Below are 26635 nucleotides of genomic sequence, written 5' to 3'. Positions count from 1 at the left end.
CCTGCAAATCAGAATTGTGGGCTGCTGCTTTGTGTGTTTGTGCCAGTGATTTCGCAGAAGGCTGACAGAGTCTCTGGGCTGAGCCCAAGTGCTGTGGGCTGGCAGATGTGGCAGGCAGTGTCTGTGCGTGGTTGGGAATAAAGAGCCCTTGTGCCTGCTGAAAACGCATGAGATTATAAATGTGAAACTGCTGAAACCGTCCCTTGCATTTGAGTTCAAAGAAATTCAATTTGTTTTAAAAATAGGTTCAATCCATAGGTTTCCTGCGTTAACACAGCTTCTTGTATTTAGGATCTTGTAGAAGATGTGGAGTGGGGAGTTTTGGAGCAAAGCAAATCATTGGCAGATTTAGCATCATGTACGTGTGCGCCAAGTTATTCTTAGCATGAGTGGAGCCCAGTCAAAAGACTTCTGGTTTGTGTGCTATTCTGTTGTATTTTAAACTAATGTTGTGTATAATTGGCATTCGCTAAGGGGAAAATGTAGTGCTGTTTGCTTACATCATGCAAAGTAAAATTAGCAACCAAATTAATAATAACTCATTTTTCAGGCATGGACTGGGAGCTGGTTTCATGGCAGTACTGTATGGGGAAGAAACAGCCAGCTCAGTTTTTATATTGTGCTCGTTAATACTTTCCTCCTCCTTCTATCCTTTATGTTGACATTAATGTTAATTACTTACTTGCAGCAACCAAAAAGTATTGATGAAAGCCCATGAACCCAATGTACTTTGGTAAAATTAGTTTCCTGCTTAAGCAGATATTTCTGTAGTAATTGACACAAACCAGCCTCAGACAGAGAGGCAGAGGGAAGCTGGTTGTATGATTGATTCACCATGTTCTGTGGTTATTTCATGTTTATAGTAAAGAGAACACTGTAAGTATAGGGCCAGATGCTCCACCTGGGTCCTTATCTGAAGATGTGGCCTGAATAATTTATTAAGGTGCTGTCCCTTACGTTCTCTTCAGCTAGAGGTCTTGCCATAAAAACCACCAGAATTTTAAAACCTTTCTCTTTGTTTTGCTTTGCCTTTGTTAATAGTGGAACACTATAGACAATCCCAACAATCCCAGTACTGGTGCAGAATTAGAAACCATATGTGTAAATGCTACAGTGTGTATATTGCAATATGGGAAAAATAACTGCCCATTTATAACTGCATTCTCTCAAATGCATAGTAATTGTAGGTGTTAAAAGGCTCTGATTTAATGTTTTAATGGCACATTAAAGTGGTTGATTTGTTTCGGGTTTTTTTTCCTTGATGATTAATAAATAGGCTCTTTTGTTATCCCACATTACCTAGATATAAGAAAATTGCATCATATAAGATGTGATCCCCAATAACATTTTCTCTTTGAAGGGATGAGTAGTTCCTTTGTGTCAACCTTGTGGCTTTAATGGGATCTCCCAAATAGCACAAAGCTTGTTACCTTAAATACAGACTTTCAAACAAGTAATATTCTCTTCTGTCTTGCAGGACAGATAATTCTGCTGATTTTCCCTTGTTTTGTTCTCTGATTGTTCTTTTTCGGTAGAAAAGTGTAAATATTATAAAAGGTCAGGTGGTTTCTGTCCAGGTAATGGATTGCTTCAGGCTTTAAAAATGATGCCTGTTTATGGTCCTGCCATCTGCAGGAGCAGCAGCCTATCATAAAGTTACTGTATTGATCTGTCACTAGTACTGTCTTGTCTGCCAAATGAAAAATGGCTTAAACTCATAACCTGGGCCAGCAGTTTTCTTATTGTAAGCCAGACAAAAAATGCTATTGATCTTCTTTGCTGAAGTGTCCTTTTCACAGCTTGCCAGCACCAACATACTGTTGTCCTTACTCAGGGCTAATTAGCTAATAATTTAATGCAACTGAGACAGCACTCTCAGTTTGGTTTAGCAGCAAAGGAATATGCTGTAACTTCAGAAGTATGGCACCTTTTTAAAGCACAGTCATCGTTTCAGTGCTTGTCTCAACTTCTACTCTCTCACTTCAAGTTTGATTTGTTTCACCCTAAAGAAGAACAGTCCAGTTAGGCTGAGGTGTGCTGTCACTTCAGGATTTATAGGAAGCAAAGCCCAGGTGCAGTGTTAGTGTCTGCAGTGGTCTTGGTTATGCACTTGCACTTCAGGTTTATGATCACTTCTTGAGTGAAACCAAATAGTTCATTGAATTAATCATGGGATCCCCGTGCTTTGGGAGCTACAGACCAGATGGATTCAGTCACTTCTGAGAAACAGCCAAATACACCTTTTTTGACTGATTCATTTGGTTTTGTTGGGTTTTTTGGTAAAACACCAACCAAATGAAAAATCCACTGCTAAATTGTTTTAAATCAAAGTTTATATGATAGATCTTTCTTTCTAAGAAATACATTTTCTTAATCCTCTTACTGATAAGAGGCCAGAAGGTTGCAAGGAAACTCAGGTTGGAAGCATGGGAAAGATCTCATCTGCTCACACACGTTGAAAACCCATAGGAGTCTTCCAAAAGTTACTTTTTTCAATTAAAATATTTCATTATGTGTATGAATGGAGTTTGCTTGCTTCAAGTCCTTAGCTATGTATAGGAAGTAATTAGTACAGCCTCAGCTGGAGGATGGCTCAATGTCTATCAGTTCATGTTTAATCTTGTGGGTGGTTCTCCTGGCTTGTCTCATACTCTTATGGTGGTGAAAGATACAGCCTGTACAACATTCCTTTTAGAATAAACAGTGAAAAAACCTTCTGAATTATAATTACAAGCATTTTGACAAAAAAAAAAAAAAGACAAGACATCATCTCGCAGTTTTTAGCTGTTAGACATTTTCTAAAAGTTCTTGACCCAGAGCAGCTTCTTCTGTAGTCTTTGCCCAGACAGTGCAGGCCATGTCTTAGTTTATATTTCAGAATCATGCATGATTCGAGTTCTATTTTTGTTTTCTGCTCCATTTTGCTGAGCACAATGTGAGGCAATGCACAGGAGGCGGAAGAAAACAGATGATCCCTGAGGGAAGTTATTCTTTACATTTCATACATTAGTTTCTCTGGAGTGTGGGTACATATGTTAATTTTGTATATGAAAAGGGAGTTTAATCTATAAGGACTTTTAAAATTTGCTTGAAGAAAGGCAACTTTTAATCTCTGAAAGCATCCCCAAAGTGCAATTAACTATTCTGATGTCCTGATGACTCAACAGATGCTTCTGTAAACTAGAACACATCTGTCAGATTATAGAACTGGTATGCTGCTATATGTGATTTAAAATGACTGCCCATAAATGGTTGTATTGTGATAAATATCATATAGATGGCAAGGGTGTCCAACTTTGCAGTAGTCCTTTAAAAACATTTCACAATACACTGTTCATTGTCACTTTCTGAAGCTTGCTATAGTCACGTGAACTGCCTGACTCTTCCTTCATATCTTTTAGACTTGTTTGGGTTTTTCTGCATATTCCCAACTCCTTTCTAATGCATGCAGGCTATTGAGTGGTATTTTTAATAGAACAGTAGAACTAAAGATTTTGTAAGCCTTTCTGAAGATTACCAGTGGCCAATTCAACTGATTTTAGACTGTACTCCATCTGTCTAGCAAAGAAAGAAAATACATTAGCAGTCCACACATGAGTAGCTTATTAGTTCATTTGTTGTGTGCACTACTGTGATTCAAGACTGATCTAAAATATTCATCCACAATTACTGGTGCAGCATAGTTCAAAGTGCTTCAAATCTGTGGGTTTGACTGAGAAATTTAAGGAAAATAGCTGCAAATTGATTCTGTATGTAATTAATGAAACATTTCATTCTTATGTAAATATTAAATGCTTGGCTATTTTTTTCGTCTTTTTTTTCCTCTTTCCTCTCACTGAGCTCCCCCTCCCTGACCTCCATTATATGTTTGTTTGTTTTATAGGATGGTGGGTGGGCTGGCATCGGGGCATGTTCTCTTGAGAGGAAGAATTAATAGCTGAGTCCTGTGACTCATTCACTGAACAAACAGCTGTTCTCCCTCTAATTCACCCTTAGTCGGATGTCCATCCCACCCCCGGAGAGGAGCTGCCAGAAGGCCCTGTTTGCCTCTGCTCAGTTGTTGAAACTCATTCCCCTTTCTTGTAAAAAATGCACTTTCCTTGACCGAACCACCCCACGCCCCTGTAAAGCAGAGGTGTGATCTGAGCCCCTGGCCAGCTGGGCTGCAGCGAGCCTCATCTCTGGGGGAGGGACACAGCAGACTGGCTGTGGCAGCCACATCCCCAAGTGTCTGGGCAAGATTTTCCACAGCTCACCTCTTACAGAGTAGTGGCTTTGCCACAGCAGTGCCTGTTTGGAGCTGGGGCTGCAGACAGTGGCTTCAATATGGGTTAAAAGCTTTTGGTGTGTTGGAGAGAAAGGGCTTTCAAGGACAGCAGAGAAATGAGTGGTTATTTGTGCAGATATAAGGAGTGAAGTCAGTGAGGCAGGACTGGGGTTTTGTTTAGGGTCTCTCCCTCCCTCTTTCAGTGTCACAGAAAATTAATTCTAGTCTTACAAATGCTATCAGTGGAAGATTTTAAGAACAGCCTGCAGTAAAACTTGGAAGATCCCGAGGCAAACTGCATCTTGCTTTGAAATGACTGTCTTTCCAGCTCAGATGTCCATGCAGAGCAGAATTGTATAATGCTCCCTCTCCAATGCTATGGATGACCTCAAGTTTTAGCATGGGCAGCCTGGCAGGGCTTGGCATCAGGGAAGGCCCCTGCAGCCCTCCAGGGAACCAGAAAACCAGGATCCAGGGCTACCAGTTTGAAAGGACTTGCGTAATAGCTTGTGTGATAGACAGCAAGGAGCACTATCTTTTGAAACCAAATGACCTGAAGAGAAGATGGGGGGGGAAAACTGCTTCTAGCTATTAAATCCCAAGATACGACTCTTCCTCTGAGACATCTGTGCAATTATTCCTTTTGGAGCTTTTACTGCTATGACACAAATTTGCATTAAAGGCTTGGATGTCTAAAATTGTGTTTGCCCGCATCTTATTTGGGTCATAGTGTTGCAGCTTTCCTGCCCTTCACTTCCCTGCCATGACAGCACCACTCAGGCAGGTAAAGCAGGCAATAGCCCCCCTGCTGCACCCTGTGCAGACATGGGGTTGGATGTACGTGGTGTTTACTATTACAGAAGAGGGTGGTTAGAGTACAGCAGTATTCAGTGAGCTGATGTGAAGACACTCAAGAAAATGGACTTGGCAGAGGATAGATTTAAACTTCTATGAAATGCCTACCTTCACATTTAGAGAAATGGAATTTCACCCACAGGTCTTGGCATACCTGCTAGGGACAGTAGCTAAACCCAACAAAATAGATGTTTGTAATTGAGTTGACTGGCAGCAATATAGGATGTTAAATTACTTTTTTTCCCCTTCCACATACATGAGCTTGTTTCCCTTAATATGGGTCTTCACATCACTTGAACCGCTGTCTGTTCAAAATGCCGTTCACTGCTGAGTTCCATTCTGATCTAACTAAAAGCAGGGAAATAGCCACCTCATCTCCATTCCCAGGAGTGGAACGTAAGGGCGGGAAAGGAAATCTGTATGTTGATCGAGTTTAAGAGGTTATTATGCAGAGATGGTAAAAAAAAAAAATCTGCTCCTAATTTTATGTTGCTGACCTTTTAACTTTCAGATTGGAGAATGTGGAAGAATGAAATGGTTTATATATGTTTCCGTTAGATACTTTAGTAGGAGGCACTATAGTTCTGTGGTGTTGAAAATGCACTTAATTTTTAACTTCCTCTGTTTTAAGAAGGTTAAACTTGAGGGGTTTTCACTTTGATCTGCTAAGGTCAGAGACCTCTTTTATCACTGTTATTTGAGGTAAGTGGGGAAAGGAATTTTTGGGGATTTCAGCTAAGCTCTGTAAAAGAGTTTTAGTAAATGTGGGATCCAGCTCAAAAATGCAGAAGTTGGGGTGTACCTTCTACAGGAAAACACCTGTTTAAGAAGTACTTTTTAGCTAAGAAAAAATGAAGAGTTTTTCCTTGTAAAACCTAGGCACAAAGCTCTAGAAGTGTGGTCTAAGTCTTTGTGGGTTTCTCTTTGTTTTTAAAGTTTTCTTAAAAACCAGCTTTCCTCACGTTGGTGCTCCGTTTTTGCACATATGTGTTACTGTATACAAAACCCTGTTCCATACTGCATTAGGGAGGATTATTTTCAGACCAAAACAAAGCAAAACTTGTTTATTAACAGAAGATGTTCAGTGTAGCGAAATGAAGTGAAAAAGTTAAACCACTACATTTTTATTGATGGTGGTGTAAGTTTCCTTCACCACAGTATTTTTTCACTTTATGTAAGTTTCGGGTTCTTCCCCCCGGCAAAAATAATGCACACATGTTGCATGTAGTTCTAAGCCCTTTGCTCTGCTACTGTCCTTAAGTAGTAATGCTGTAAAGATTTAGAAATTATTCTACTGCCAAATATAAGACATTTGTTACTCCCAGAGATGATGGCTTAATTTTTAGTATTCCTTGGTGGCTTATATCTTGACATTTCTTATGACCTACAATTAAAATGACTTTAGCAAAGTCTCAACTTATATCCAGATTTCTGAGTGTGGTTGAGTGTCTCCAGGGAGAGCCTTGAACTGCTCACTAAATCAATTTGTTCTTTTCTCAAAACAGGTTAAATATGTTTTAGCACTTTTTATTAAAAAATAAATAACCCTAGATGACATAACTGCGACATGTAAAATTAAAAAACATGCTCTGCGCATTTTGAAGGGTAGTAATTTTGATGCCAATGCTGTGCTGATAGTATTCCACCAGAGAGAGCAAAGAATGGTTAAAAACAAGCATGTCTAATCCTGTCTCACTGTTCTGCTAGTCTCGTTTGAGAATTAAGTCGATGGCACTCTACTTGGGTGGGTGCTAACTGCTAGATGTGGCAATAAGCTTCTTTAGCAGAGCCTGAGACACTCTACTTTCACTGCCTTGTCTCCCTGGAGTTAGATTTTTTTTATTTGTCTTACTCATGCCTACTGCTTTCTTTTCAGGTCAGTCTTCTCCTTATACCTTTAGCAAGATAGGCTGCAGAACTTGCTTGTGACTCACCTGTTCCCTTAGCTGATCCTGCAAGTACAATTTGAGTAGACTCCTCATGTTTACAGTTTATTTTGTATCCAACACACAGGAGGAGCAGAGGGAAATCAGTAGCTGCTGGTGCTCTGCAAATCTGCAGAGGCTATAACAGGCAGCTGTATGCAGGGAGAGTCAGATGCACTGGCTATGCCAGAAGCAGCTTTTGTTCCCTCAAGCCACTTCCATGGTTGTGCTTGAGTGGATTATTGTTTAAGGCTCTGTAAGTACAATAGGACTTAAGGAAAAGGAAAGGGGGAAATTTTTTCTAAAACAGAACAAAACAAACTAAAAAAGTTTCTACGGAAATAGATGGCAAATGGTCTCTAATAATGGGATTTTACAAGAGATGTCCAATCTCCAGAACAATGGTTCAGTTTAAGCCAAGATTAATAGTGCTTGTTATCCTACGCCTGTGAGTTGGCAACTCAGTCCTCTGCTACAAACAGATGCAGTTTAATGTTCTGCCGCCTGCTGCGGCCTGGGGAGGAGCCACCACTGCGATGCTCACTTGTGAAATGGCAACGAATTGCAAACCTCGGTTGGTTTGGGTCCATCAGCCCCAGGCTGACTGACTGTAGCTGGCTGGGTGCTGCTGGGCTGGAGGAGGAGCTGTCTGGACTGCCTTGCACAGGGCAGCCACACCAAATCTTTCTTATTTCAGCTCGGGCCAAAGCCACCTCCATCAGATTACGGTTTCACAAAGATATGCTGAAATGCCTGTCCTCCCAGTCCTCTTTCCCTGTTCCTGCTTAAACCCCTGATCTATTCTCCTGATTCACGTGCGGCCCCTTAAATCTGGGGTGTGGGGCTGGGAGGGAGGTGGGGTGCAGCACTGCCCCAGGGACTTCAGGGTTTCCGGGGCTGTGACAAGAGAGCAGAGACATGGACTTACAGCAATCTTGGCCTACTCATGCCCATGTTTTTAGGTGCACTGGACCCATCTTAGATGCAGGCTGAAAAAGAGAATAAGATTGGAAAAGAGGTTCTTTCAGTAACTAGATTTTTGTGGAACAACTTGAGAAGGATTTTGTTATTGTGAAGTGGAGATTGTGATACTGCAAACTGCTGCTGTTAAGCTTTAAATATGTAGGGTGCGACAACAACCTGGACCTTTCCCTTCCATCTTAAAATTAGAAAAATTGCAAATTCATGACTTTCTACAACTGAGAAAATGTGTACTTCAGTTATGTTTCATTTTTTTGAGATAATGTGAAATACAAGTTTGAGATGGCTTTCATTTCTACTTATGCATAGAAAAAACTAAAGGTAGTTTTTTGTTTTTTAAATTGGGAAAACTAATTGAGAAAATGGTGACTAAATAAAGAAAACTTTTGCTTCTACACCCTGGTGAGAAAGAAGATGGGAAAAAACACAAGCAAAATTTACATACTTACTACTGTGATTCTTTCTTACTTTGCTGTACCTTTGTAGCATTCTGCCGAACAGGGTGAGCTTGAGAAATCTCCCAGGACTAATTGTAGTAATGATGTGATACAGGAGCCACCAGTTTGAGCAAGTGTCTGAGTGGCTGCTCTGTTCAATGCAGGAGCCTCCTGTGAGAACCTGCTTCTATTTTGGGAACATGTCAGGAGGAAACGGGGGTAGCGCAGGAGTGCTGGCCCGGGGTTGTCCTGGGACTCTGCGGGGCACAGGGAGCCCTGCTGGGATGAAGGCAGGAGGCTGACTCCAGGGCTTGCCTGTGGGGCAGGGAGGAGGATGTGTTAGGTGCTGCCAGGTGAGGCACATGGCAAGTTCCAGTGTAGTGTGGCCACTTTCTGTGGCTTTCTGCTGCTTGTGTTTGGAAGGAGTGTGCATCCTGTCTGTTCCATCAGATAAATCTCTGTATTTTACAGCCATGTGGCTGCTGTATTTTGGTGCGATGTGTTTGTGTGGTTTTTTGTTTTTGTTTTAGTAGGGATTATTGAGGGCCAAGTCTAGGTGGAGGCAAAGTTGATAGTTGTTGGAAGCTGCAGTCCTGCTTCCCTCTGCACAGGTCTTCCCAGCTTTACTTTCATCCTGCATTCTGTCTCTGCCCAGGAAGGAGCACACCAACTTGCACTGACATTAGTCTCTCTCTGTCTCTCTACTTTTCCTCTTCAAAGCCCTCACCTATTTTGCATTGCTTACTTTAACAACTTTTTTTTGCTTTTCTCTTATTAAACTAGCCAGCTGTTTGTCAATGAAGATGGCATCTGATGCTTGTCAGACATACACTCACTGTTGATTCTGAGTTGCTTTAGAATTTCAAGAAAGCCTAAGTTTCTAAAAAGTCCTGATAGAGGGCTACGATACCTAATAAGGACTGCATATAATAGTTAAACTCTCTGTAGAAGTTTGTTAATGTTTTCGCATAGCTGACCAGTAAGCTTATTTAGGAAGAGCAGCACTTCGTGTTCTTCACTTATGACCCAGTTACAGCTGTGGATAAATGAGAAGTTGGGATTGCTGACATGCTGTGGTTTTATAGGAATTTTGAGTTTGAACATGTTCTGCAGTTCAAGGAGAATAATGCTGGAACTTTGAAATAATTTGTGAAAGTAGGAAAATACCCTAAAATGCACCTGCCTTATGTATTTCCATAGTAAGATTGTACAATATACATTAACTGTCTATCTTACCAGTATTTTTGTTTTTCAAGAATTTCTGTTTGGGTGTTTTCTGTTTGCTATCTCTACATTTTTGTTCGTGTATGTAGAGTCCAAGTGGTATTTTGTGTATGGAAACTGAAGGATTTACTCTTGGTTACCTTTAGAAATTGATTTATTTACAGTTATTTAAGTCCAGCATAGGCTGAATGCTGAGGTGTAGACAGTGAGATACCCTGGTGTCCCTCTTGCTTTCCTCAGAGGGTAAGGCTGAGGACAAGAAGCAGGATTCCAGGACTATCTGTGATAGTCCAGAGAGATCTGTAATAAACTTGTCTCTAAAATCTGGCAACCACCAGGTAAGACCAGGATGTGATGAGAAAGCAAGGAAAGTTCTTTGTGCTTGACCCAAGTCCGTTGTAGTGATACAGCTGAGATTAGGAGGTTTAAAGATGAACTCTTTGTTACTTTCCTATTGGATTTCCTCCGGTTCCCCCTTGCAGTATTTTTATATGCTTTAATTTTAAGACTCGTAATGCACAGTTTGCTCTGGGTGTTTCCTTTATATATATATATATATATATACACACACACACATACCTTTTCCATTAATTTTGGCAAAATCACTAAGAAACAGCACCATGTTAAAAGAAAAAATGTTGAAACTGTGTAGTATATTGGGCCAAAATTGGTGGGTTTGGTAGCAGGGGCTGCAGGGGTGGGCGGCATCACCTGGGCTGCCCTTCAGCAGTGCCCCCGAGGGATCGTGTCTGCCCCAGAGTGCAGTGAGGGTCACCCTTGAGAGCTGTGGCCAGCCGAGGCCAAAGCGAGGGCATCCTTGGGGGAGACCGGGACCTGGGGAGGAGGAGTCCAGCCTTGCACAGGGGAAATGGAGCGAAGGAGCAGCCTAAGGACAAATGAGAAGTGAGGAGGAGCAGACAGAGAAGGCATTGCACACACACCCCGCGGCCGCCTGTGCTGCCTCTCGCCTCACCACAAGCATGGGCTGGGCTGAGGGTAAGGCATGGCACAAACCAGGCAAGTTAGGCTGGGATAGGTGGGGGGAGAAAAGGTGGTTGAGTGAAGTTGACCCTTGGGAAGGTGCAGGAAGAGACTTCCCCTCAGTAGTTGCTGAACTGCTTAGTCTCCTTTGTTTTTCCTAGTCAATTTCTGAAACAGTAATTAACAGTGTGTTAATTGGCAATAAATTAAGTAAAATTATGTGAAATTCCCAGAGTTGAGATTCTTTTGCCCGTGATGTACAGACAACAGATCTGGGGGATTCTTGTATTGCTTCTCCTGTTTTTAAAATCTTTGGGGTTTATTTTTATGCCTTTAGTTTTGAACTTTGGAAGCCTAGAGATAAATATATCCCTTAAAAAAAAAAAAAAAAAAAAAAAACAAAAACCCAAAAAAAAAAAAAAAACCAAGCAAGGATCTGAAAGCTGAAGTTTTTATGTGATGATGAGACTTTGCAGAGCTGGCTTTAGGAAAAATTCCTAGTGCTGCAGGGGAGACGATAAAATCGCTGGAGTTGGCAGCCCTGCTGCGTAGCCTCTCCTTCCTCCCCCCTCAGCTCCTGCAGCCTTCCTGGCCGGTCCTGGTCGACTCCTTCACACTGTTGATTTTTATGGTGTGATCTACTCGGAGCAAGAGTTTTGCCCGTGGTGCACTCGTAATGTACCACATACACGGTACTGTAGGAGTAGCCTAACACAGAGTGTCCGGCATTGCGAGCATCGAGCGGTTCGTAGCCAAAAACGCTTTAGGCCAAAAAAACCGTGCGTTTTTGTGCTCCCTCTGCTGGATCTGGAAGAGCAGGAAGCCCTCCCGGCTGGACTGGAGCGCTGCTGTTCCCCTCCTTCCCCCATTCCCACCCCACAGCTCCCTGAGCGGGCAGCGGTGGGTGTTTGCAGAAAGGACTTGGTACTTCCCAGAGTCCGCTCGAGCCGCCGCGCAGCGGGGCCGTGAGCCAGGTGGGAATGTGGAAGAGGCAGGGAATTGTGCGGCATCAAGTTATTGTGCCACAGTAAGGCTTAGAGCACACCTGGAAAGGGTGGCTGTGGCAAGCCAGGTGGAAGGGCTTTCCAGCTGACACTACTTCTTATCATCTATTCTCATTTTCAGGTGTAGCCTGCTACCCCTGAACTTTTCCAGTGAGACTGTTTTGGGGATCTTTCTAGAAACAGGATGAGAGAAGGGATCAGGCTTTACAAAGCTAATTTTATTTTTGGAAGCTGATTGCAGTTCCCAGCAGGACCCTTTGAAGTGTGCTGGCAGAGCTGGGGCTGGTGTGGGGGCACAGAACAGGCTGGAGTGGTGAGGGGGACATTGTACAACCCCTGAACAGGTTGTGCAGGGAAACCAGGGAGCAGATGCTGGTGGGGATGCCAGTGTCCTTAGAATCAGCTTGGACCTGGTTTGTAAGAGGGGTGGGTGGTTGGTAATGTGAATTCACAGAAATGTTAGTGGATTACCCTTTTATTTTAAGAGGTGCTTTATAAAACAAAGTAGGAATTGTGGTACCAGTTTTACATATGGGCAGAATAAAGCACAGAGGAGGGGGGCAAAGCTTTGGGTTAGTGTGCTGCAGCAGAGCAGTTAAAGCTGGTTTAAACAGCCTCTGTTCCTATCCTCTGCCATGATGACTGATCACTCCCATCCTGTGCCCACTCCCTGTGTTATGTTGGCACAGCTGTTTATGAGACAACATGCTGAAGGAAATTAGTTCCCCCATTCCAGCTAACCACGCAGCTGCACAAATGTAGTGTTGGAAGCAAAAGTCCAGGAGAGAGGAGTGAGAGGTAAAGTTCAAGTGTCCAAGTAAATGCTATAGCCTCATCTGACAGAAGTCCAATCCAGTTACGCCTAGAACGGTACCCCGATCTTGGGGCAGGCAGAACAAAAATTTTTCCTTTGGAGAAACAAACCGAAATAACTAATTGCAACTTCATTAAAGTCTACATTAGCTGAGAAAGTCATGGTAACACATACTAAGTTTGAATCAATTAACATGTTTTTCCTGCCTTGAATAAGCAGAAGAAAAGCACTGGGGAAAACTTCTGGACAAGAATAAATACGTTGTGGGTGAGAACATTCACAATTCAATGAGGCCTTAAAAGCCAGTCATTCACCCATATTGCTTGTCAATGTGTGACTTCTCTAAAATTGCCTTTTGTGAGGCAAGAAGACCAGCAGCGTTCCTGCATGAAGCAGACAGTCCCTTGGTGACACTAGATGTGTTGGGGTGGGATGACTGTTTCTGACAAGGTTTTCAGTCATGTTTTTATTCTTTGTGAATTATCAGTGAAAAGGGTAAATATGGCTGCAGCACAAACATTGAATGCAACTTACAAGTTTTTTGTAATAACTTGAGGCTTTTCTTCTGCATTTTTAAGTCACCTGTGACTTTTGCATCATTTGAGTTGTTATGGAAGTGTCTGCTCCAACATCTGGTCCTTGGGGAGGAACCTGGACTGGTTGCAAATTGTGTGGGGTTTGCTCTGTTGGGTTTTTATTCCAGTAGTATGTGCTTTTTCATGTTTAATAGAAATTTCTTTTGCATGGAAGTTACTTGGACGTTAGTCAAAAGAGAGGCAAAATGTAGTCACTGTGTCACTTTTCTCAATATTTGCTGAGTTTTGGAGCCTGGTAGCATAATGCTGTAAGGATGCCTTGTCTGCCTGCTGAAACAGCATGTAACAAAATACTGACTGCCCGTAAACATTCCCCCATCTCCCTTTGCAATCTTTCTTTTTAATTAAAAAAACATTTCCTAGAAGTTGCAGTGCTGTGCCAGTGTAATCCATAAACTTGTTTTGTTTTGCTACAGAGAGGATGGTGGTTTTGAGGTATTCTGGTGTATTTTCTTAAGCAGTGTTTGGGGGTTGGTTTATCTTTTTTAATGGTACTTAGCTCACAACAGTCAGTGAGTACCCTTTATAAAGAGAATAAAAGACATCACCATGACCTTTAACTGAAAAAAATTACCATTTGGCTCAGGAAATTTTGATGTAAACCTCAGCAGAATTCTCATTATCTTTTCCTCATTTCATTGTTACAGGCATGAAAACCTGTAATACTTAAACCGCTGAGTGAGTCTCAAAAGCTTGGGGGTGGCAAGAGCTGGGCTGGAACCCCAATCCAGCCTCAGATCTGGCCCTTCTGGCTTGGTCATTGGACTCCTAACTACTTTTAGTTCATTTCAGGGCTTTTCACTGAGCTGATTCAGATGCTGCTGCATTATGCAGGAGAATGGAGGCATGATATGTCTGTATTTTTATTGCAGGAAAATGGATCTTGTTATGTGAGGGCGTTGAGGAAACAGTCCCCAACTACTGAGAGGAAGAAAGGCCGGTGGGAAATATTCAGGTAGGAAAGCTGTGTGTATCATCAAGCTGTAAAAACACTTGTGGGCCTTCATTCTTTTTCCAGACACTGTGTTGTGTTTGATGCTTGAATGGCTGATCTGGTCACTATCATAGTTTATTTGCTGTTTTAAGAAGCAGCCCTGTTTGGTCAATTGATTGCAACAACAAAACCCCACAAGCAAAGCCCTCAGCATAAACATTCCTCGGGCTATCCCTGGTACGGTATTGATCCTGATACAGAATACAAACAAATTACTCTTTGCGTGAGCCATCCAAGCTATAAAACAGAGCAATAATATGTTCTACTTGCTGCCAATAAATGTGCATTTATAATAAACTAAGCAGAAATCCCTGAGTAGAAGAGAACAGTAGTTTCAATAACGTGTTCAATATCTTATGTCCAGCTGTTGTACAGAATTTTTAAAAAAGCAGAGAGTGGGCACCCCAGGGTTTCTGCTTCCTCCCTCACTTAAGGAAAAAAAAAAATCTTTGCAGACCTTTTCTGTTGCTGCTTTTTCTTTGCTTTTCGCCTTCTTTTAGATATTTTTAAGTACTTTGTAAACCATAGGTAAGCTCATCTCTGCCGTATTCAGTGTAGTTCATTGCTTCTCAAGAATTTGGCCTACATCATAATTTTCTTGTAGACCAGCTGCCTCTGCTTAAACTGCTATGTGGGTCATCTCCATTTTTGCTCCTTGTCATATCCCAGTGGCATTTCCATATATTGGGAAATAGCACTAAAGACAGATTCATATATCTGTAGTTTTGAATGCACCTGAAATTAGGGGGGGAGTTGGTACCCTGTGACCATCACTGTGGGTGATGCACTGGGTTATGCACTGGGGGTGCATAACTGAACCCCTTTCCAAAAAGAAAAAATGTTACTGATCATCAAAACATAGTTTTTTGGGGTTTTTTAAATCTGCTTTACCATGCTCATATAATCCTCCTCATCCATATTTTCAGTGCTGCACTTTGATGAGTTACAGACAGTTGACCTCAAGGCATTTCTTGATGAACATTTCTGTCTGCTCTCAGCCTTGAAAAACTCAACCTTTTCAAGAGCTGTATGGGAGAAAAATGTGTAAGACTAATATTTATAGGCTGAAAGAGAAGAGAGAGGAAAGAGTAAAGTGTAAAACTTGCTTCCAGCAGAAATGCCATCCCTCTTTTACCTCTGATAATTAGAAGCATTTCTGACATGGTTACAAAGCAAGTTAGTGGTGAGTGCCTGCCATTTGCTGTGCATTTCTACTGCAGGACTGTTTTCCTTCCCGATGCTTTCTTCTATGTTGTTTTCAGAGAACCACAGATTTCACCTGATACTCACCTGTTACATTATGATTCATCAATACTCCTACATTTGAGTTACTTCCAAGTATGTACATATGGTTGTTTGTAAAAATGCAGGGTTGTGATTCAGGTTCAGATTTTGGGTATTTTTTTTCCATAATGTTTACCAAAGCTCATTTGCATAAATCTTTTCATTAATACTGGTAGCTGAAATAATCCTGAGAGAAGGAGGAGAGGTTTTAAGTGCCATAATTTTTGTCAGGAAAAGATCATGGCTATATTAAGAAATGCAGCAGTACTGATTTTAACTCTGATAGAAGATTTAGAGAGCATTACAAGTAGTTTTTAGAGGTGCCTTAAATGGTGTACTGTATTTAATGGTCCCTGAATATAGGTCTAAGATGCTGGTCTTAGATAATAAAAAATACTATGTGCAGACATAGAAATGCAGCAAATAAATAACAAAAGGAAACACGAAACCAAACCCCACCACATCAAGAAACACTCTGCTTTTAGAACTGTGCTCTTGAAAATTTCCTGGAGATTTCCCTAGACTTGGATCCTCATTTTCAAAAATAAAATGAAATTCACTTTTCTGTACCATAAGGAAACTTGGGAAAGAATTTCCTTGCTGTGCCTTGGGGTCATGTGGCCTCACTGCTGTAGAGCTGGAATGTTTGCCATGGTATTTCCGGAGGCTTCATAAACACACAGAAAAAACAGTGGGGATTAGGAGGATTTTTTAAAAATTGCTCTATTTTTCTCCTCCAACCCTTCTTTTTTTTTCTGGCAGCCTAAATTCATTACACTTTAAATGTAGGGCTCTTTTAGGAATTCAGAAGAGTTTTTATTTGATTAGTCCAGTGAATTTTAAGAACTAAGTTAAAATATTTAATAATTTTTAATTGCTGAATTTGTCTAGAATTATTTCTTACTAGGTGTAATACCTGGCAACCTGCATATTAAGCCTAACTCTTATTTAGACGGTCTTAATGGTTTACTTTTGGCATGTGTCACTGTGAGTGACATTCAGTAATCTGACTTGATAGCTGTCATCTTGCAAGGCAGAGTAATGCAAACAAAAGATGAGCACTCAGACAAGGTTACAGTGAAGAGCCGTTTCCTAAGTCCTGCTGCGATGGCGTAGAATCCCCAAGTCAAATCAGAAAAGCACAGAAATTAGTTCTGGCTCCTGGGATATGAGGGATACGATTATGCAAACCTCTTCCTTCTGACTGTAGGAGTAGTATGTGCTCCTTTTCAGACTTCACAAACACCAGCTCAACTGGGATTATGAGGACCTCTGTGTGTCTGTAATGCCATGGATATGTTATGTCTGGCAAGGTGGGCTGAAGGGACCCTGCAGTCGCTCTTACACCCTGGGCTGACAGAGCTGCATCTTCTCCTTCTCCCTTCCCCTTCCAGCCAAGCTGCCTGTTGAACAAGGGCAGAGAACTGATCTGTTTTAAAAATAACCTGGCAAAAATGAGGAGGGAGGGGGAGGATGAATGGACTATTTTTAGCTTAACCAAGTCCATTCTCTACACAGCATCATGAAGCTGTCCTGACACTACCAGGAGGGGTGGGGAGAAGGCAGTGCAACAGGAGGTGGTAAGCAGCAGCCAGAGATAAGAACTGCTTGTTCCAGATTGCCTTTGTGAAAAATCCCCCAGCAATGAGCCTGTGTATTCCATGAGGCTGCTCAGGACATGGTCAGTGGGTGGTGTATAACCATATCAAGACAGGCTTGTTGCTGAATCAGACTATTTATTGCATCAGAAGTTACAAAAAGGCAGCATAGTTTGAGCTTCTCTTTTAAGTATGAAACAGAAGAGTTGCTTTTTTCCCAACTTCAGGCCCCAAACTGGCACTTTGAGGAGGAGCATGGGTAGATCTGGAATTGAGCAAGGGCTTGGATTCTGTACATTGGTAGGGCTTCTTCACTCCTTTCTCCTGTCCCCTACTGAACTTTCTGAATTCTCTCTTGAAGAGTGACTAATTATTGAATTATATTCTCCTAGTGTGGAAATGTATGAAGTGTAGAATCATTTAGTTTAATAGAGTACGTCTTATGTTTTGTTTCGATAAATTTTGTGATGTCTGATTGCCACAGATTGTCACATTGTCTGACTCCTATTCTTCTGGTCTCTAGCTAGAGCAGTTGATTGAGAAGGGAATGGGATGAAGCTAAGAAGTTGTTCTGAAACTCTTGGACTGTAACATGTAGGGAGAAACATCATTCCAGAGATTGGCTTGTGAATATAAATGTTCTGCTATTTAAAAGTCATCTTTTGTAAAAGTATGCCATGACTCCAAAGGCAAACTGTGTTTTAATTTGAGCTTATCTGCTTGTATATGTGGGGCTTTTTCCAGGTGGACGCACAGAAATATGTGCAGCTGAGTAAAAGGACTTCGTGCTTGAGTTGTCTTCAGTGTTGTACTTTTTATTAAATGCTGTAGCACCCACCCCCCCCACCCCCCCCCGCAAGTTTCAGGTGAAAAATTCCACCTATTTAGGTAGCAAAAATAGTGTACAAGAGCTTTCTTTTTTTTTTGGACATGTTCCAAAGTTTTGTGTCATTCCTTAGGATATTTCATTGGTTTGTCACTTTGTGTCTTTATGAGAAAGTGCAAAGATTTTTTTATAATTTTGTGATGATACTATGTGTAGCTGAATAATACTTGTCATGACGTTTGGCTTTGCCCCTTTCCATCTAAGGATTCCCAAGCCTTCCCAAGGAAACTTTTGTTTAGTCAGGGCAACAGGAGTCCTGGTTGAAACTTGTTCTCAAAAGCTCTGTGTTCCTAATGGGCTTTGACAGTGGTTGGGAAAGATGTCACTTCAGCATAGTGAAAAGCAACCAAAGTAAATTATATTTTTAATGAAGGATTTTCTATCTGCCTGAATCGATACTGGCAGGACAGTGTAAGTTAAAAATAGAAGAACCTTCTGCAGACACATTGCAATCTACCCTGGTTTTACTTTGTCTAAACAAAAAGCAATATACACATAGTGAGTGTAGACAGGTCTTTTAGTCTGAGGTACTTCCTTTGGCAGATGGCTTCTGATTCTTTTCTTTTTAATTTTTTTTTTAAGTAAGTATTGCTTTGAAGGGAGACCAAATAAAATCAGTATTCAACGATTCTGTTTATCATGTCACTGCATGGGAGATTGCTGTATCCTGTACTAGACCTACTTTACGGTGATATGTACAAGATTCTTATGGCCTTATAAAGGATGCTAACTTGCATTCCTCTCTGCAAAGAAGTATTTCCAAAAGAAATAATATGCAGAATGAATATTTATTTTTGTTCAATACAAAAGTATTCAGAGCTAACTGGCAAATATTTTGCTTCTCTACCCTCCCTTTTTCCCTTAATCATGTTTATCTCCTCAGTGTTTTCTTCTGACTCTATACTATAGAGTATTTTAGATCAGCAGATTTATAAGCCAAGAATTTTTGTCTTTTCACTGAAGGCATGTGTAAGTAAAGGGACTGAATGATTATTGGGCTTTTATATCTTGCATATATGTATACTGTATATTTTAGATAGATGTATGTGTAAATTGAGATCCTGTTTCAGTACAGTTGTCACTGTCTGAACAATGGTTGATGACTATATGTGTCTTTTTAAATGACTGAAAAATCTAAATAAGGTTAAATTAACCTGCAATAATCTTACTGTTGTGTATTTTTAAATGTTTTAAATAGCATTTAACTACATTTCTCTATTTCACCTTCTTGAAGTTAGTAAGTTCAAGGTATAACTGGTTTTCCACACATTTTATTAGGCCTTGATATTTCTGACAGCATAGCTTTCTTTTTCAGGCCTTCCAGTGGAAAAAGAGAGAGAAAATTATTTCCTTCTCAAGACAAAAGAACAGTGCAAGTGTAATCTCAGCTCTCAGGTTTTCTTTTGTCTACATCTCTTAACCTGGTGTGATTAATTGGGTTTGATTTGGTCATGTTTTTAGAAGTTTATGAAAGGATAGGGGAAAGGGAAGAAAAGTGCTCCTTTGAAGCACGTATCAGTGATTCAAATGCTGCCTTGAATCATAAAGATATACATGACTGAGATCTGTGCTACCAGAGTGTGAGAAATTCTGTGTGAAATGCCAGCAGGTTTATAGCCCAAACTGATGATCAGGCAAGGGACAGGGACAAAGTATATAAACTGCTTGTACTCTGCTGAGAATGTGTAGTCTGCACCACAGATCAAACTAAGGCCTTTCAAAGAAAATACTTTCAGCTAGCAAATCATGGAAAACCTCTATATACGCAATGTAATCTAAAAATCTCAGAAGTCAAAATAAACCTAGTTAATCTGCAGAATCTGGATGTGTGGAGGAGTGTGTCTGCCACACCTTGTGGGGTCCCTTCTCTCTCTTGCTTATACCTGTCCCATACATCAGAAAGCTCAAACTGAAAGCTAAAAATACTCCTTTACTGTAGAGTGGGAGGAAAAGAGAACAGGTATGAACACCACCTTCCAAAGATACTAAGTGTTTGCTACAGGAACAGTCTGTTGACAGAGAATGCAACAAAATAGTTATGTGTTGAATAAGGTGTTTTCTTTGTTGACTTTGAATGGGACACTTCAGTGGAATTTCCTCTTGCCCATGTGCACTCTTACTGGGTGGGCAGAAGCTCACTAACTTGTATAGGTTGGTTTCTGCTAAATATAGTTTAGCAATGACCATTTTATTACTGTCCTTTTAAATGTAAACATTCCCAGTCTCTTCAGGTGGTCTTCTTAAAATATGCTTTTTTTTTTTCCCCTGATGATTTTCATTGCTACCCTTTGATTTTTGTCTCATTTTGCTCTGAATTCATAATTTTCTCATACTACTACTGCCAACCACTAGACTATCACTGCTCCCTTAATAAAAACTATGGCACCAGGGGAACGTTGGTTTCTCTGGGTCCCAGTTCGATAACAGATTTCCTTCTCTGAGTATATTCCTCTTTTAGACTGTTCAGATGTCTACCAGAAAGAGTGAATTCTTTGTTTGTTGGTGAGACAGATGCCCACCTGTGCTGAATCCATTTAACATCTACAGTATGGTAATGGGTTTTGGTCATTATTGCTCTGGACCTGATAGAAGCCAGAGATGGAATGCTCTTTATCAGTTTGTAGAGTCTTGCAGTACTTTGCTCTGCCTTTCCCTCACACTTTTGGCCTTTTTGGTGCCTGGTGCCGAAACACCTGCCTGGTACCTTTTTTCTTATAGTGCCTCAGAAGTTTGCACCCCGTTCGCTCTATCTGCTCACGGTGCTGAGGTCCTGCTGGTTTGCAGTCAGAGCATTCTGGGAGTTTATGTGGAGGGGAAAGAGCAGTGCTTGCAGCAGAGGGCATTCCCCAAGAGAAGATGTACTTACACCATGTCTCCTGGGCAGATATGAGCTTGATGTGCTTGTCTTCAGCTGCCCACATTCTGTGTGGAGCCAAAGCAGAAGCCCCATATCCATCGTTCGCATTGTGTTGCGCTCGAGCTAATAAGCTCGGTCTCTTGGCAGGATGTGTTAGATCAGGCTTACTGCTGTGCTAATTGTGCTTACACAGCTTCCAGTTTGGAGCTGGCTCATTTACAGCTGGCTTGGATGGTGGCCAAGAAGGCTCGCCTCTGCCTGCAGTATGCCATGTAGACATACACACATCCAGCACTTGAATGTGTCTGTCAATAGCAGGAAATTATATTTGGAGGGAGGGGAAAATCTTTGGCCTGGCTGCAAGTGTAAACAAGGACAATATTAATGAATGAGGAAGTAGGTAACAGTTTTAATAAGGAGAAAGTTTGATTATTCCTAATATAGACTCACTGCCACAAGTTGTTTTCAGCCTGTGTGTTTGGCTCTGTCTTGTTCCTCATTTACCACTGTTTTTGTGGGGGTTTTGGTTTGGGGTTTTTTTTTAATATATCTTGGGAACACTTCCCAGATTTAAGAAACCCCATTGTAGAAGTGAGCAGCCTGGTATTTTAACTGAGAAACAGAAGGTAATCTAAACACAGTGTTAAAAATGGGCAAACGTTCAGAGGACAGAAACTTGCTTTTATGATCAGCCCATCCACTGTTTTTTGTCTTCCCTTACTTCATATGTTAGCAAGTTATTGTGTACACTGGCTTTAATGCAGTGTCAAGCACTGGCCCATCTTAGTGTTGAAGTGCTGTAGTTAATTAAAAGTACAGGATACTCACTAGTAACAGGAATTATTCAGGAAGAGGAAACTCAGAGCTGTAAAAAGTTCAAGTTTGTTTATTTAGGTTTGAATAACTAGAGTTCAGAATGACTTGAAAGCCACATCCTCAACTGGCAAAGATTGGATTCATCAGTTACCAGCAGTTATGTCATTTACTTCATCAAGAATATGTCCCCTCAGTTATTATGAAATCTTCTTTCTGTGGAGGAGGGTGGTGGTAGATGGGAACATAGGAGTGTGCACGTACATAAATATAGAGAAAACTGGCCTAGTCTCTTAATTTATTGTGAAATAATATAATGATCCATCAGCCACATTGCTATGAGCTCTCTTAATATTTGAGCCCATTTTTCTCAAATTATTTTTTTAGTCACAAACATCCATGCATCACTGCATTAACTTGCTTGACAGTTTAGAGGCTACTTCTCCTTTTGAGCAAGCCTTGAAGAGACAGTAACAACCTTCTAGTTCTAAAATCACTGTTATTAAAACAACCAGGGAAAGGCAGAGTTGAATAATGATTTAGCTCCCAGAATTAATTTGAAATTTCTGCAGCACTAAGTAATATTTTAGTGGCATTATAATCCTGTGCATTACATAGTAAATCTGCAGACTGCACTGCCAGAGGAAGAACCCTGCAGTATTTAAGTGACACTGTAACACCATGGTATTATATTCAGGTCATTAGGGGGCATTTTACAGGATTGAAGTTATCTGGCAGAATGTCAAGGGTGAATTGTATAATCTCTGTTTCTTTGCCCCTCCAAATATGTAGATTAGGGGTTTAAAAAAAATAAATGACACGTTGGTCACCAGTGTTCCTCCTCTGTCTCAGCCCACTGTATCACCTGTGCACCACTTGCACGGTCAACAAACACTGAGAGGGGAAGGGAAGGGGAGCAAAAGATACTCAAAGATGGCTCAAATGGCTGGTGAGAGAGCACTGTACTGGGGGTTGGGTTTTTTTCTATATGAATCAGAGCAATTGATAGATAAGTATAAACACAAGTATTTAGCTTTTGTAGCAGGTGTCAGCAGGTGTCCAGAATGGTGGAAAGTTCTGAGCTCCAAGGTGGGTGTTTCCAGAGCAGATCCCTAACACTAACCTTAAGAAGAGGCAGGGGCACTCCTGTGGTTGAATATACTAAAGGAGATGAATGCCTCTCTCCCTTTTGTGCCTTAGAAATTCCTTCTAAATTCACATGTATGGCCCATCGTAATGATTTTGATACCTCTTTTCAAATGTAGTCATCATTCAGACAGCTCTGGTTGAATTTAGAGAGAGTATTAGGCTGTGAAAAGCATGTGTTCTCAGCAGCTCATTGCTGCCTCTGGCAGAAGTTGCTGCCATTCAGATCTGCTAGCTAGATAGTTCATATGATTATTCTGTGCACCATTAGAGACAAACTGGGCTGGGTTAGTTTAAACATGTAAATAGTAGCTTTGGATCGTTCTTTCTGCAAGAAACAGATAATCATCACACAAGTAACCTAGCTGTCTAATAGCAAATTTCACCACATCAGTCTTCTCTTGTCTTTCCTTGTCTTTCCTTCACTTTGTTTAAACTACAGCTTTTGGGGTGGTGGGAACATTTGTTAAAAATAATAATAAAAAAGGATCACTGACAAAAAGTAAAGTTGAAATAATGTTTAACTTCCAGTGGTGGGAATGGCAATGGTAACAGGCTGGTTGGTCAGGGGTTCATAACCTTGTCAGATAACAAAGTGGCCATCATACGAATGGGGTGCATGACTGTGATCTTTCTGTGCTCCAAGTGGTTGAGGGGGGAGCCCCAACAACAGTTTGTTTATTTGAAGAGTTTGATTTTCTCTAATCTAGAAGATGGGCCAATTTATTATAGGCTCATACCTGTTTTCTTCTTGCTGCACTCCATGTGATGGGAAATTCTTAGAAAAGTCTCATGGTCAAGAGGTGTGCTTGGCTGCTGCATACCAGTACTCAAAGAGTGGTGAGGGTACTGGACATTATTTTTACAGGTCTTTCCAAAGATAGCATTAACATCTTACTAAGGAGTAGTGCAAGACTCGTATTTGTAGAGAAGTGTTGGCTATGCCAATGGGAGAATTGCCTTACCTGGCAGAGCTGCTGCCGTAGGAGGCTGTGAAAGCAGATCAGCAGGTTGAACGCGGCTGTGGCTGACAGCTCCATGAACAGACATGAAGGGCAGCACATGTTCCTACTCTGGCTGCCTGTGGTGCTGGGGAGTAAAGGCAGTAAGCTGGGCTTATGTGCCCTGCCTACCTAAGTATCTTCTGCTCAGAATACCCAGTTAGAGGGATGACTTGATCAACCCACAATAGCATGTTTTCTGTTCCTACTGCTTTGCTGTGTATAAAATACTATAAATGTTATTCACTGTATTTTAAATTACTTCAACACACTCTGCTTCTGCTTCCTTCTTTTTTTTGTTGTTGTTTTTTATGAGAAAAGACTAAACTTTCATTTTCATATCTATAGCCTACTTTCACAGAGGATAAAGCTTCAGTTTAGATTTAGAGGACTGTTCTCTCTGGATCTTGTTTTGCTTTAGTTGTCACCAGCATTTGTTTTAAAATGTGTATCAGGAAGCCAGTTCTGTCCAACCATTTTTACTGGGTATTTTTTCAAGTTAAAGGCAGTGGGCTTTCCTGAAAAAGTCCATAGACAAAGAACTCCCCAGTGTGTCTCTAGCGATCTGTGCAGTTAGCAGTTACTCCTGTGAGCTGTCATTTTACAGTAAAAATAGAAAATGTAAAATATTGATTACATATGCAAGTACAAGAAATGTACATCTGTATACTAGCTCTCCAGAAGCTTGTAGATAAAAATAGATTTTAGTCACATTTTTCCTTTTAATGTGCCACAAGAAGTAAGTTTTGTTATTGAGGAAGTATGTGTGAAGCCATAAGGCTATAAGCTTGTGAAGAGAACTTTATTCCAGCTATTTTGTTAAATGAATTAATGCAGAAATTTTCTGGGACTTCTCTTCCTAAATAAGGGACATGTACTAGTTATTGTGGTGCAGCAGTGAGCTGCATGAAGTTCAGAACGGGAGAGATCTGTGTTGGTTATTAAATGCATACTGTATACCAGGTATTGTAGTTTATGCACATTAGAAATACATAGTGGCCTGATGCTTATGTTACTGTGCCACTTGTACTGCCTTTTCAATGTATTTGTTGATGCTGCAACACTTTTTGCACTAAGTTTTAGATAATTCAACACCTGCTTTTCTCAGTTGAAATACTCATGCTGCTCTCATTGGTGGTAGACAGTGAAAGCCTGTTTCCCTTCCATCTCACTGAAGGAAAACATCTGGAGGACAGGTTTCACTGTCCTTAGCCACTGAATCTGTTGTGACTTTTTTTGATTGCTATCAGTTTGAAGAATTGCCGGATATGGTTTTGATCCAGAAACTTGCCAAACCAACCTGTGCCTCTAGCGTCTTATAAGGACTGGTCATGAAAATAGGAAGATCGTAGGACAAGCCACATTATCTTATGAGATGATGTGTATATGATAAGTTCAGAATAATTACACAATGAAGTAATCGGCTAGCAACTTATTACGTTCCTCAGTACGAACCTCAATAATAGATTGGTCTGGCAAAAATAGAACTTTTCTTTTAATAGCCATTGTCAAAGTGTTTTTAAGCATTGTCAATGTTTATTTAAAGTTGAACTGATACCAGGTTCACTCTCCAGTTCTTTATAGAACAAAAATTCTTTACTCAGAATGAATCTTAATAATTAATTGAAGGTATTTTAGAAATAGGGTTTGTGGTGGAGTTTAATTTCAATGCTTATTCGCTTCATCCACAGTGACTGTAGATATTAATTTCAAATTATGTCTTATTCAAGATTTTGAGTAATAACCACCTGGTTCTTTGACATTTTGGGTTTATACATGAAACCAGGGAATCAACTACATTTGCTCATTTTGTTGCCAAAATGTAGCTTGACTTCTGCAAACAGTTTAATGGAGAGGATTCAGTTTTAATGGAGTGGATTCCGTTTTGATAACTGGATTCAGTTATCACAGTTATACCTGTGATAACATCCAGCATTTTTAGGAAGGTTTTGTCTTTGTTTTCTGTAGCTGGTAAATCTATTATTTTGGATATGAATACACCCAAACCCAATTTACTACTTGTAACATGAAGGTACTATACAAGCTACCAGAATATTTGTAGCTGTAATACTCTCTGATGGAGGTACTGTACTTTGCAGCATGTCTGCTTTCTTCCTTTGGTAAGCTTGCAGTTGATTCTTTTTTGGACAATGTGCATTCACGCATACATGTGCAAAGTGCATTATCAGCCTGAAGCTTCAGGCTAAATGTGTGAGCCTGGGTGTCATGTTTCTAATGAAATGTGAAGTAATTGCTCAAGTGTAGAAGATGTACGTGTGTTTATGGAACGTGAAGTACAGGCACAGTCTGCGATTTCAAGTGTCTTATGAAAATGTGTGTGTGGTAAGGCCATGCTGTCTTCAAAACAAACTTATGTTCTTGAACTTCAGACTTCTTAGTCTTGAAAAGTGAAGTGAATGACAGAATACCTTAAATACTTCCATATGTGTTTATATATAGTAGGTCTAAAACCACTTACACCAAGGTAACTTACTGCAAAGGAGAAACATCTGCTGAATTAATTTTCATGAGGTAGATGCTTTTCTTAAGTTTCTGTGTTGTGAGGCTTCCCAGCCAAGAGGAGAAAAAACATACAGGTATGGTGATCTGTTAAATAAATGAAACAAGTGGATTGTGGGTAAATAAATTTGAGTGACAAAGAGATTATATAAGGAGAGCAAAAAGCATTCTTACACAAAGAACAGTGGATGGTGCCTACCTCTCCATCATGATCCCAAACGCTAGAAAAATCAAAGGCTTTATTCTTACTGGAGAGACTGAAAGAAGGTCAAGTTCAAAAATAGCTTTGGGTCAAAAAGGAGGGAGGAGAAAGAGACAGTATAGACACTGAGATGAGTAACTTCAGATAACATTTGAGTGTTGGACATGTCATTGAGAGAACTGCTGCTGAGGAAGAGACCTGCTGTAGCTAATATTTTCAGTATAGTGACACATGATATCACTACTAGAAA

The 26635-nt window shown here is 40.6% G+C and overlaps 1 protein-coding gene across 5 annotated transcripts in view; it reads left to right on the top strand.

Annotated features, from left to right (window-relative positions):
* ZMIZ1 (zinc finger MIZ-type containing 1) overlaps positions 1-26635 on the top strand; it is a 343883-nt gene that overhangs the window by 106556 nt on the left and 210692 nt on the right. For all 5 annotated transcript variants that reach the window (XM_082286136.1, XM_082286134.1, XM_082286135.1 and 2 more), the window contains exon 3: positions 13957-14039. The gene's annotated coding sequence lies outside the window, so the exon portion shown is untranslated. The remainder of the gene's footprint in view (positions 1-13956; positions 14040-26635) is intronic.

This window comes from Coloeus monedula, assembly GCF_965178545.1.
Source record: "Coloeus monedula genome assembly, chromosome: 8".
Lineage (NCBI taxonomy): Eukaryota > Metazoa > Chordata > Aves > Passeriformes > Corvidae > Coloeus > Coloeus monedula.
The sequence above is the reverse complement of the archived record's forward strand: the minus strand, read 5'-3'. Positions and strand labels throughout refer to the sequence as shown.